Source organism: Triticum dicoccoides, chromosome 4A (assembly GCF_002162155.2).
Source record: "Triticum dicoccoides isolate Atlit2015 ecotype Zavitan chromosome 4A, WEW_v2.0, whole genome shotgun sequence".
NCBI classification, from domain to species: Eukaryota; Viridiplantae; Streptophyta; class Magnoliopsida; order Poales; family Poaceae; genus Triticum; species Triticum dicoccoides.
The window spans coordinates 561,981,651-561,991,841 of NC_041386.1; positions in this window are offsets into that span (position 1 = coordinate 561,981,651).

Below are 10,191 nucleotides of genomic sequence, written 5' to 3' on the forward strand. Positions count from 1 at the left end.
TTCCGACTCCGAGAGGCTTGCACCAGTCCATAAATGGATCGCTGGAGCTTGCACACTTTGTTAGCACCCTTTGGATTGATAAAACCTTCATGTTGCATCATATACAACTCTTTTTCCAGAAATCCATTCAGGAATGCAGTCTTCACATCCATTTGCCAAATTCATAATCATAAAATGCGGCAATTGCTAACATGATTCGGACAGACTTAAGCATCGCTACGGGTGAGAAGGTCTCATCGTAGTCAACTCCTTGAACTTGTCGAAAACTTTTCGCAACAAGTCGAGCTTTGTAGACAGTAATGTTACCGTCAGCGTCAGTCTTCTTCTTGAAGATCCATTTATTCCCGATGGCTTGCCGATCATTCGACAAGTCAACCAAAGTCCACACTTTGTTCTCATACATGGATCCCATCTCAGATTTCATGGCCTCAAGCCATTTTGCGGAATCCAGGCTCATCATCGCTTCCTCATAGTTCGTAGGCTCGTCATGGTCAAGTAAGATGACCTCCAAAACAGGATTACCGTACCACTCTGGTGCAGATCTTACTCTAGTTGACCTACGAGGTTCGATAGTAACTTGACTGAAGTTTCATGTTCATCATCATTGGCTTCCTCACTAATTGGTGTAGGTGTCACAGGAACCGGTTTCTGTGATGGACTACTTTCGAATAAGGGAGCAGGTACATTTACCTCATCAAGTTCTACTTTCCTCCCACTCACTTCTTTCGAGAGAAACTCCTTCTCTAGAAAGGATCCATTCTTAGCAACAAATATCTTGCCTTAGGATCTGTGATAGAAGGTGTACCCAACAGTCTCCTTTGGGTATCCTATGAAGACACATTTCTCCGATTTGGGTTAGAGCTTATCAGGTTGAAGCTTTTTCACATAAGCATCGCAGCCCCAAACTTTAAGAAATGACAACTTTGGTTTCTTGCCAAACTATACTTCATAAGGCATCATCTCAACGGATTTAGATGGTGCCCTATTTAACGTGAATGCAGCTGTCTCTAAAGCATAACCCCAAAATGATAGCGGTAAATCAGTAAGAGACATCATAGATCGCACCATATCTAGTAAAGTACGATTACGATGTTCGGACACACCATTACGCTGTGGTGTTCTGGGTGGCGTGAGTTGCGAAACTATTCTGCATTGTTTCAAATGAAGACCAAACTCGTAACTCAAATATTCTCCTCCACGATCAGATCGTAGAAACTTTATTTTCTTGTTACGATGATTTTCCACTTCACTCTGAAATTCTTTGAACTTTTCAAATGTTTCAGACTTATGTTTCATCAAGTAGATATACCCATATCTGCTCAAATCATCTGTGAAGGTGAGAAAATAATGATACCCGCCGCGAGCCTCAACATTCATCGGACCACATACATCAGTTTGTATGATCTCCAACAAATCTGTTGCTCTCTCCATAGTTCCGGAGAACGGTGTTTTAGTCATCTTGCCCATGAGGCATGGTTCACAAGTACCAAGTGATTCATAATCAAGTGATTCCAAAAGTCCATCAGAATGGAGTTTCTTCATGCGCTTTACACCAATATGACCTAAACGGTAGTGCCACAAATAAGTTGCTCTATCATTATTAACTCTACATCTTTTGGCTTCAACATTATGAAAATGTTTATCACTACTATCGAGATTCATTAAAAATAAACCACTCTTCAATCATGCATGACCATAAAAGATATTACTCATATAAATAGAACAACCATTATTCTCTGATTTAAATGAATAACCGTCTCGCATCAAGCAAGATCCAGATATAATGTTCATGCTCAACGCTGGCACCAAAGAACAATTATTCAGGTCTAAAACTAATCCTGAAGGTAGGTGTACAGGTAGCGTGCCGACGGTGATCACATCGACTTTGGAACCATTTCCCACGCGCATCGTCACCTCATCCTAACCAATCTTCACTTCATCCATAGTCCCTGTTTCGAGTTGCAAATATTAGCAACCAAACCAGTATCAAATACCCAGGTGCTACTGCGAGCTTTAGTAAGGTACACATCAATAACATGTATATCACATATACCTTTGTTCACCTTGCCATCCTTTTTATCCGCGAAATACTTGGGGCAGTTCCGCTTCTAGTGACCAGTCCCTTTGCAGTACCAGCACTCAGTCTAAGCCTTAGGTCCAGACTTGGGTTTCTTCTCTTGAGCAGCAACTTGTTTGCCGTTCTTCTTGAAGGTCCCCTTCTTCTTCCCTTTACCCTTTTTCTTGAAACTGGTGGTCTTGTTGACCATCAACACTTGATGCTCCTTCTTGATTTCTACCTCCGCAGCTTTTAGCATTGCGAAGAGCTCGGGAATTGTTGTAGCGACCCGACCTCAAACGGTCAAGTCTCTGTGCTTCAGTGTCATCCCTGGATCGGTAATGCTGACACACACAGTACTCGAGGATTTATAACAGAGTAGCAATCACACACTTATTACATTGAATGTCTCCAAAGAGAACTTATTACAATAAATATGGCTTAAGGCCATCTAATACGATAACAGCGGAAGGCTTGGAAGATAAAGTGAGTCCATCAACTCCAAGGGCATAGCTGAGCTGCACGAAAACGACCTAAGGAACCTTACTCCTCGTCTGAAAAGTCTGCAACATAATACGTTGCAGCTTGAAAACAGGTCAGCACATGGAATATGCTGGCAAAATAACACAGTAGAGCAAGAACGGAATAATGCTACCACTACATGCATATTTGGCTGGTGGAAAAGCTCTATGGTTATAGTTTTTGCGAAAAGCCAAATTTTTCCTACAACAACGGAATAGATTTTAATTTAACTATCATGGTAGTTGAAACATCATTGAGAAGGTTCCTCCAACTCAATCCCAATTAAGGTAATTATCAACTCAACAATATTAATTTAGAGTGATGAGATACTTAAGATACTCCAAGTACTAGATACTCAAGATTGTCCATAACCGGGGACACGGCTAACCATGATTAGTTTATACACTCTGCAGAGGTTTGCGCACTTTTCCCCACAAGACTCGATCTCCTCCGTTGGTTTTCTCGCACTACATGGTGTTTGAGAAACAGATGACCGAGACACAGTCTTTCAGAAACATTAACTCCCTACTCCGGGCAGACCATACCAAACCTACAACCCACCACCTGCTGATCCACCTCTTCAAGAGCTTCACATAACTTATTCAACTATGCTAGAGCCCATAATAGCTTGTGACTGCACATGGAAGTTTCTAGCATGAATCATCTCAGTTCCCTTTGAGCCTGGGTGGCGGTCCATAGGAAGATCACACGGGTACTCTAGGATTTCCAAAAAATTACATGCAACACTGGGTACTCCAGGTGCCTCAATCCACCCAGATGTGTATTTAAGTTGCCACCTTAAGTTGAACCATTAATTATCAATCTCACATCTGTCATGGATTTCACTCACCCAAACCACGTCTACGAGCATAGCATAACAATATAAGCAACACGTAGAAGTAACTCCCAGGGGTTTGAATGTAACATGGTAATAGGTTCTACCTCATCAACTACTTCCCAACCCACATGTTAATGACATCCTAACCATGCAATGTTTGAGGATTTGTACTAATGCATAAAAACTGGGTGATAAAGGGGTATGATCAAAGTGTTACTTGCCTTGCTGACGATCCACGTAACCTAGAGACTCCAAATAACACGCTTCGCACTCCGGGAATTCTATCGCAAACAAACATTAACTTACATAAGAAATCAAGCTAAGAAACACGGATAAATCTCAAATAAAAAGATCTAACCAGATAGTTCATCTTAAGAACTCCGGTTTGCAAAAAGAATCAAATCGAACGGAGCAACGAAACTCAAACGGCGAAACAAACAAGATCCGTTTACTAATCTGGACCTAGGTCAAATTTTACAGTAGAAAAAACTTGTGCAAGTTGGTTAAACGGGAAGAGGGTCTCGAGACGAAGATCTAGGCGCTTGAATCGCCTGATTCCGACTAACGAGCGAAAAGATAAACTAGAACGAAAATCAGATCAGAAATCGTGATCGGAAATAACCGTGGAAAAATCAGATAAAAGAAAACTAACGAACAGGCTAACGAACGAACGTTCGTTGTCTGTAACTAACGGGCGAAAACCGTCCGTTAAAACGAACGCCCGGACAAACGTCCGCGAAAAGGAATAACTGGAAAAAAAACGGCGAACCGAAAAAAACGGGCTAGGGTTTTTCTAAAAAAACCGAATTGCTTTTCTTTTTTTAAAAAAACCAGCGGCGGCGAAACGGTGTGGTACCTCCGGCGAGGCTCCGGCGAGGTGGCGGGGTGGCGGGGTGGTGGTGGTGGCGGGGCGGCGGGGTGGTGGTGGTGGCAGGCCTCGGCGGCGACATTTAAAGGGGGCGGCGGCTTGCTTGGGCGAGGGGCGCCCGGGGAGGAGTCCGGCTTGGACTCCCCTCGGCGTCCGAGCTACGCACGGCGACGCGCGCGCGAGGGAGACGGCCAGGACGGGACGGCTGGGCTTCGGCCCAGCTGGGTCCGGAACCTTTTTTTAAAATAATTCTGCCAAAACTAAGAAAAATCCTAGAAAATAAAATAAAAAACTAAAAATGCCAAAACAAATTATCACCGTCTAAATGAAATATTTAGAACGAGATGACATTTTCTTGGCCCTAAAATGCAATTTTGAAAACGTGCAATTTTTCTAATGCAAATAAAATTGCAATAAAATCCAAAATAAAACAAAATATTGATTTCAATATTTTTCCTCCAATATTTCATTTATTTTGGAGAAGTCATATTATCTCCTCTCATATATTTTAATATGAAATATTTTTGGAGGAAAAAATAATTAAAACCAAAATCCTCGTTTCAAAATTTGATAAAATCAAATTCAAAAACCGGGGAAATCCCCAACTCTCTCCCAGGGTCCTTGAGTTGCTTAGGGTTTCGAGGATCACGAGACAAAATGCAATAAAATATGATATGCAATAATGATCTATGTATAACATTCCAAATTGAAAATTTGGGATGTTACAAACCTACCCCCCCTTAAGATGAATCTCGCCCTCGAGATTCGGGTTGGCTAGAAAATAGGTGTGGGTGGTCTTTGCGAAGATTATCCTCTCGTTACCATGTGGCTTCATCCTCGGTATGGTGGCTCCACTGAACTTTGCAAAACTTAATGACCTTGCTGCGGGGGCTCGACTGGCAAACTCCAAAATCTTAACTGGCTTCTCCTCATAAGTCAAGTCATTGTCCAACTGAATCGCCTCCAAGGGTACGGTATCTCTTAGTGGTATGTTGGCCATCTCAGCATGGCACTTCTTCAACTGGGAAACGTGAAACACATCGTGAACTTCTGACAGTCCTTCAGGTAACTCCAACTTGTAGGAAACTTCTCCCATCCGCTCCAAAACACGATATGGTCCTACAAATCTCGGGGTTAACTTTCCTTTAACTCCAAAATGTTTCACTCCTCGCAAAGGTGATACTCGCAGATATGCTCTTTCTCCAATTTCATAGGTTACCTCCTTGTGTTTCGAATCTGCACAACTCTTCTGTCTGGACTGAGCTATCTTCAGTTTATCCCGGATCAGTTTAACCTTCTCCTCAGACTCTTTGATCAAGTCTGGTCCAAACAACTGTCGGTCTCCAACTTCATCCCACATCAACGGTGTTCTGCACCTTCGGCCATACAGGGCTTCGAACGGTGCCATCTTCAAACTGGCTTGGTAGCTATTGTTGTATGAGTACTCTGCGTAAGGCAAATTGTCATCCCAACTAGACCCATAATCTAGCGCACAGGCTCTCAACATGTCCTCCAGAATCTGGTTGACTCTCTCGGTCTGTCCATCCGTCTGCGGGTGAAATGCTGTACTGAACTCCAATCTCGTTCCCAAAGTCTGGTGCAGCTGATGCCAAAATTTTGAAGTAAACTGTGTTCCTCTATCTGACATGATGGTCCTCGAAAATCCATGCGGACATACGATCCTGGTCATATATATCTTGGCCAACTTTGCACTGGTATAAGTTGTTTTCACTGGGATAAAGTGTGCCACTTTGGTCAAACGGTCAACTACTACCCATATAGAATCATATCCTGATTTGATCCTGGGTAATCCGGTGATAAAATCCATGCCAAGTTTATCCCACTTCCATTCGGGTATCGGCATAGGCTGTAACAATCTTGCTGGCTTTTGATGCTCTGCCTTCACTCTCTGACATACATCACATATGGCCACATACTCGGCGCTATCCTTCTTCATCCCTGTCCACCAGAAACGTTCCTTTAAATCCAAATACATCTTGGTGTTTCTGGGGTGTATCGAGTATGCTGAGTCATGTGCCTCCTGAAGTATTAACTTCCTGATCTCTGTGTTATTGGGCACATAAACACGGTCCTCAAACCACAGGGTGTCATGCTCATCCTCACGAAAACCTTTGGATTTTCCTTCGCTCATTTTCTCCTTTAACTCGGCAATCTCTTTGTCATCCTTCTGAGCTTCTCGAATCTTTACCAACAATGTAGACTGCACCTCCATTGTTGCAACAAAACCTCTAGGAACAATCTCCAATCGAAGTTCCCTGAGATCCTCTACTAACTCCTTCGGCAATCCCGTGCTTATTAGGGTATTAGCATATCTCTTCCGGCTCAAAGCGTCGGCTACGACATTGGCCTTGCCCGGATGATAATGAAGCTTCATGTCATAATCCTTTATAAGCTCCAACCATCTTCTCTGCCTAAGGTTCAGTTCCTTCTCAGTGAAAATGTACTTCAAACTCTTATGATCCGTGTACACATCACAATGGTTTCCAATAAGGTAATGTCTCCAAGTCTTCAACGCATGCACTACGGCTGCTAGCTCCAAATCATGCGTGGCATAATTTAACTCGTGTGGTTTTAGTTGTCGCGAGGCATACGAAACAACTCTTCCATCCTGCATAAGCACACTTCCAAGTCCTAAGCGAGAGGCGTCGCAATACACTTGAAAATCCTTACGTATATTCGGCAGTGTCAGCACTGGGGCTGTAGTCAAACGTTTCTTCAGCTCCTGTAAACTCGCCTCGCAATCTTCCGTCCATTTAAACTTGATATCCTTCTTCAATAATTCTGTCATGGGCTTCGCGATCTTGGAAAACTTCTTAATGAATCTACGATAGTATCCTGCGAGTCCAAGAAAACAGCGGATCTCGCTAACTGAAGTGGGTGCTGTAACGACCGGATAATCTTGCTACGGTAATTCCATGCTAATCATGCCACGTCACCTCGATTACCGTTGCTAAACTTCCGTCAGTTCAAACCGCGTCAAATTCAAATTTAAATTAATGTAAACAACAAAAGTTTTCAAAGGCTGTAACAAAAATGTTCGGGCGGTCCTGAATATTACATGGGTAATTATAGTAAAGGAAACACAATTTTATAAAATCCTTAAATGCGCTAAAATTAATTAAAACAGAAAAGGAAAGGAAATAAAAGAAAGAAAGGAAATACAAAAAAAAGGAAAACCCCCGAGGCTCCGGCCCAGCAGGCCACCGGCCCAACCGGGCCATGACCCACCAGGCCGGCCCACCCCGCACCCATAAACCCCCCCACTCCCCCAGCTCCCACCGACACTCCCCACTCCCCCTCTCTCAAAATATCTCCCTCTCCCCCTCTCCCCCTCTCTCCTGATTGGATCGGGAGGAGAGCGCCCGCATCGCCGTCGCCGACAATCACCTCGCCGGCGCCCCCTCCCCAACCGGCCTGCCTCCTCTTTGCCGGACCTCCCCGAACCTCCCCGCGCCCATTGCCCCGTTCCCTGCTAAGCTGCCGTGAGGCCCGACCTCTCCTTCTCTCCCCGCCCCTGCGCTCACCACGCCGATGGCCGTGCCCCCGCGCCCCTCCTATCTCTCTCTCCTTCGCCCGCGACGGCGCTGGCCTTGCCGTGCGCCGCGTGTGCCCCGCCTCTCCCCTCTCTGCCGCGCTCACAGCCGCCGCCCCGCTCGCCCACATCCCGCGCGCTCCGGCCACCGCTGCTCTCCCTCCGCCCCTGCTGCCGCTACTGTGCTGCTGCCGTGCCCGTCGCCGTGAGCCCCGCCTCACTCGCTCGCCGCTGCGCGAACCCCCCTTACCTCGTCCCCTGCTACCTTCGCCGTCTCCACATCATCCATGGCCTTGTCCGCCGCTCACGCACGCGCACGCGCACACTCGCCGCCCGCCCCGCACTACTCCGCGCCCGCGCAGTTGCTCGCCGACTGCGTTCCGGCCGCCGCAGCCCCCTCCGCCTCTGGCCGCTGCTGGACGCACCCACCGGTGCCCCACTGCTCCGGTCGTGGCCACGAGCCAGGCGTCGCCCCCTTCCTCCCCTCGCTGGCCGCGTCGGGCGTCGGTGCCCTCACGCCCGCTCGACCCCGCTTTGGGCTCACCTCGCTAACGGGCGGGCTGAGGCTTCGCTCGTGCCCGCGCCCGGCAGCCCATGCCCGCTATGGCCCCTCTGGGCCACAGACAGGTGGGGCCCAGCCCCCAGAACGATTAAAAAAGATTTAAAAATAATAATAAATAATAAATAAAATTATTAATTAAATTAATCAATTAATTAATTAAAGGATTAATTAACTTAATTAATTTTGATTAATTAAACTAAAACAACTAACTAAGCCTAACTAATTAACCTAAACCCTAATTAACTAAAACAGTCAATGACAGGGGGTCCCACCCCTGTTGACGAGTCAAACGTTGACTGGTCAACTGGGTCCCTCTGGCCCACTTGTCAGCCACTGGGTACACTTTTGTGTACATTGTGCTGGGTGCGCCTAGCAATTTAACATTTATTTTCGAATTAAAAATAAATTCAGAATAATAATAAAATCTTTAGAAAATCATATCTTTTAATCCGTAACTCGGATTAAATTATTTTCAACATGAAAGTTGCTCAGAACGACGAGGCGAATCCGGATGCGCAGCCCGTTCGTCCGCCACGCATCCCTAGCATAGCAAACACACAACTTTCCCCCTCCGTTCATCTGTCCGAAAACGCGAAACACCGGGAATACTTTCCCGGATGTTTTCCCCCTTCATTGGTACCACCTCGTACCGTGTTAGGGCACGCCTAGCATCACGCTTTGTCATGTCATGCATCATCATGCATTACTTTGCATTATATTTATTGTTTCTCCCCCCTCTTCTGTCGCTAGACATTGAGACCGACGCCACTGCTACCCAGTACGACTACGGTGTTGACGACCCCTCTCTCTTGCCAGAGCAACCAGGCAAGCCCCCCCCCCCCTTGATCACCAGATATCGCCTACTCTCCTCTATACTACTTGCATTAGAGTAGTGTAGCCTGTCGCTGCTTTTCGTTAATCCTATCCTGATGCATAGCCTGTCCTTGCTACTACTGTTGTTACCTTTACCTGCAATCCTAATGCTTAGTATAGGATGCTAGTTTATCATCAGTGGCCATACATTCTTGTCCATCTGCCATGCTATACAATCGGGCCGTGATCACTCAGGAGTTGATCACGGGTATATATCTATACATAATATATGATACTTGTGGTGACCAAAGACGGGTCGGCTCGTAGGAGTACCCGCGAGTGATTCACGGATTGGGTCTGAAAGGACGTTTGTCCCGACGGCCCTCTGAGTGGATCTTTGTGGCGAATCGACAGGGTAGGTTGAGACCACCTAGGAGAGAGGTGGGCCTGGCCCTGGTCAGCGTTCGCAGTTATTTCAAGATAACACGTTTAACGAGATCTTAGTAGTTGATCTGAGTCTGGCTACTGGCCTATACACACTAACCATCTACACGGGGACAGTTATGGGCACTCGACGTCGTGGTATCAGTCGAAGCCTTCGTGACGTCAGCGACTGAGCGGCGCGCGCCGGATTGGACTGGAACGCCTGCTAGGCTAGGTCTGCTTCCGGCCGCGTTCGCAACATGGGGCGATGGGCCCAGACCCCTGCGCCATAGGATTTAGACCGGCGTGCTGACCTCTCTGTTGTGCCTAGATAGGGCTGCGACGTGTTGATCTTCCGAGGCCGAGCATGACCCAGGAAAGTGTGTCCGGCCAAATGGGATCGAGCGTGTTGGGTTATGTGGTGCACCCCTGCAGGGAAGTTAATCTATTCGAATAGCCGTGATCTTCGGTAACAGGAAGACTTGGAGTTGTACCTTGACCTTATGACAACTAGAACCTGATACTTAATAAAACACACCCTTCCAAGTGCCAGATA